At 32.4% G+C, this 3,659-nt stretch overlaps 1 long non-coding RNA gene across 1 annotated transcript; it reads right to left on the bottom strand.

The window, feature by feature from the left end:
• Nucleotides 1-397: 397 nt before the first annotated feature.
• On the bottom strand, nucleotides 398-3,229 carry LOC124451375. The gene is made up of 2 exons (XR_006950431.1): nucleotides 3,194-3,229; nucleotides 398-911 (listed from the first exon to the last, which is right to left on the bottom strand). It is a non-coding gene; the product is annotated as an uncharacterized LOC124451375 (long non-coding RNA).
• Nucleotides 3,230-3,659: the final 430 nt, after the last annotated feature.

Raw genomic sequence — 3,659 nt, 5'->3', positions numbered from 1 at the left:
TTCAAATAACCATTGTCTAGTGCCTTCAAGGTATTTCTTTTTGAGATCTTTTATATAAGACCATTAAAATTGCACTTTCCAAGTTTCTTGAGATCTAGGCATGTTTTGTTTGCGGCTTGTGTCTTTTACTCAACAACATCATTGCTGCATCACTTGTGTAATTTCAGCTACATCAGCTTTTGTTGACATCTCATGTGTAATTTCAGGCTACATCGAGCTTTGTTGACACTAAAGCATGATCGGCTACATCCGACTTTTGTTGATGAGTTCTTTCTTTCCTCTGCGTCATTTTTCATATCTTCATGCTCTTTGTTTTCTTATTAACAGTACACCAGTTTTTCAATATTTCAATATAATTTGCAAAAGCTGCATCAGGACTTGGACGAGCTTCCTTTAATCATCTATTTCAGATTGTTGAATACCCAGACCAACCAATGCTTTTGAAATTTCCTGCCACAAGTACTCAAAGTCACTATCATCTAAACTAGTTTTGGTTACGTGACCATACACTTTGTTTCGATAAAACTTTATTCTTGCAATGTTTGCTGAGGTTGAAGTATCTGAAGAGGAAGGAAGATTATTCCATCCACCATGTGGCGTTGTTAGACCACATATGTTACGCAATAAGACAGTCAATAATGTGATGTCAAAGTTTTCAATGTCAGGTGAGCCAGTTGACGGGTAAAGAAGGGTCCATTGCTCTTTGCTGATGACTTTGAATTTTAGTGGTGTCAATTTACTCTTTGTAGAAGGATCATTAAGTTTATCTTTTAAGTTTGATGATTGAAGATTTATAATTATTTGCAATGTTGTTTTAAGGTTTGTGTTCCTTTATTTATCAAAAAGTTTACTTAAACGAGATCCGTTTGCTTCAAACTTCAGTTTTTGAGGTGGTGAAGCCATTTTTCAAGCTAGAAATGAAGAACGAGTTTGTGCAAAAAGAATCAATTTGCAATGTACAAAATGAGCACAACAAGATCCATTTTCCTCAATCTTTAATTTATTAGGTGGCGAAACTATTTTTTATTCTAGAAATGAGGAATGAGTTTGTGAAAAAAGGTGTAATTTAAAATGTACAAAATGTTCACAATAGTTAAAAGGATAAATTAAAAATAGTACTACAAGTCATTTATAAAGACTTGTGTGCTTCAATTCTTTCTCTCGATAAAAATTGTGTTCACTGCCTAGTGACATGACCCAGTAATTGATCTTACATCAAGGCATTAAAATAGTAGTCTTGATATAATGAAAAAACACTTAAAATGATAATATTTTCTCCTACTCGGCGCGAGAGGCAGCATATACCTTGCGATAGTAACTCCTAGTTAATAAATAATATATCTTATTTGTCTAACAATCGTGTGGTTAAGAGAAACGTCATTCTTTTAACAGGATATATCGAACTGGTTTGCTGTGTTGTATGAATATTTGCTTATTAACATTTTGATGGGACTATATTTCCGACGATTCTGTTCCAATTTAAATTTTTGCTACACTGCAGTTTAGCGGACGCCGGAAGCGCTTGTAACCGCAGGCTCGTTTTTGCTTGTGATTATAGGGTAGGGTTTGTGCCGGCGTCAAAGGAGTCCGCTAAACTGCAGTAGTCCACCATAGGATATATTTGACGTCTGTAATCACCAGTAAAGCGTATAAATGAATGATATTTTCAGCTGCACGGCTTTGACTGTAGTCACTAAAACAAAGTGCGAATTATACGCTCTAAATCATAGGTAATTGAAGAATAACATATATGTTATTCACCCATACTGAAGATTAACTGAAGAATAAGAATAACTTATTCTTCAGTTATTCTTTACTTCTTCTTTAGAGTAAGAATAAGAATAAGAATAAGAATAACTGAATAACATATATGTAATTCACTCATACTGAAGATGGCATCATGAGATGTCGAAACATGTCTATTTTCAAAAAACTTGTCGTTTGTATTAAATATGCATTAGCAATAGTGCTTTTACGAAATTATGAAAATAACGTAAATATTGACATTACTTAAAATAATTCTATTCGTGATCATTCGCATTTGCGACTATCACCGATGACACAGCCGAGGATATCACGACGAACAAACACTGTCTGCCTCACTGCCTCACTCAGACACTTTTTAAGTATGGCATAGTGGTTAGCCGCGCATGCACAGCGGCTACCCACAAAAACTAACTAGTGATAAATTATATTATTGTTATAATACAGTATGCCACATGCCTGCTCATATTGATAACACTTAAAGCGTGATTCCGTTTGAGATGCTACGAGAATTTCTAAAAAGTTAGCAATTGATGAATGTCTTCTGCATGATGAGACAACGTAAGAAAAGTACAAATAGTACACAAATCATTCATTACTTTTTCTATAAACTTTCATTTTGCAATTTCCATGTGTCCAAATGTGGAGGCGCCGGCCCCTATTATATTACTAGCTCAAGGCTAAATGCCCCTTGCCTGTCACCTCACGGCGGGCCTGGCCTGAGAGTCAGTGAAATTTTCTCGACTTTGTGTTATTACACGATTTAATTCAAGTAACTAAAACAGTTAGACACGTTGAAAAACAAAACAAGTATCTTGATTTCAGTTTCTCAGTGTACATGCTAATCAAAGTTCATCTATGAATAAATTACGTGAAAAATGAATGATGATGAAATATGTACGTTATCTGGTGTTCATTTTGATCACTTGAACATAATCTTTACTTTACACTTATACATTGTATTGTTTAATAAAGTGTAATTATATTGAAAAACAATGATAGATGATGAAATATATACGTTATCATGAGTTCATTTTGACCCCTGGAACCTATCTTTCCTTTACATTTGTACATTGTACTGTTTACTTAAGTGTAATTATATTTAAAAAATGTCACATTATGACATGGCTTCTGTGAATGTCAAGCGCATCACTGTCTCAGAATTATTTATTATTAAAACTTTCCTTCCTGTAAGAGCCGCAATTTTTATAGTAATAACTTGAAACAAAAAATGAAACCTACTTTTCTGTCGTTGTATTAAATATAGATTTAAAAGTCACTTATAGATTCATTCAAACAATTTTCATTTGGAATGGAAATAAACATTCATTTGTTTATAGTCATACTTCATACTACGCAATGCTTCAGTATAAATATTGTTAAGTTAGAAATGTAAATACAAAATTTCGGTTAACTTACGTAAAATTACCTTTGTTTTAGAAATAAGACTTCATATACGACGATCGTGTGGACAAAATTATGCTTGCTTTAGTTCTTTACATGTTACGTACCTAACAAAAGATAAAAAAATTAATATGAAAAACGAGACTACATACATATCAGTTAAAAATGGTAATCATAATTCATACATTATTGAAAAATCAACTTTTATCCATGTAAGTTTTGTTACATAAACACATTTGAATAACGAATGAAGATGAAGAGTGAGTCAGGAGATTCTTCAAAAAACAGTATTAAAACACATTAATGACGTCTATGTAGAACATTTTAGTTATATAACTAAGTATACATCACTGACTAAAAACAATTGTTATAAAAATAAAAATACATAAATAAGAACCTCATGTAGAGTACATAATAACATTGAAATTAGTCAAATTCCAAGGACTGCTGTTAAACTTATAAAGTTTCACAAGTTTTAACTCAGGAATAGA

This window comes from Xenia sp. Carnegie-2017, unplaced genomic scaffold, assembly GCF_021976095.1.
Source record: "Xenia sp. Carnegie-2017 unplaced genomic scaffold, XeniaSp_v1 HiC_scaffold_24, whole genome shotgun sequence".
Taxonomy (NCBI): domain Eukaryota; kingdom Metazoa; phylum Cnidaria; class Anthozoa; order Malacalcyonacea; family Xeniidae; genus Xenia; species Xenia sp. Carnegie-2017.
Note: the sequence above shows the minus strand (reverse complement) of the source record. Positions and strands in the feature narration are given on the sequence as shown.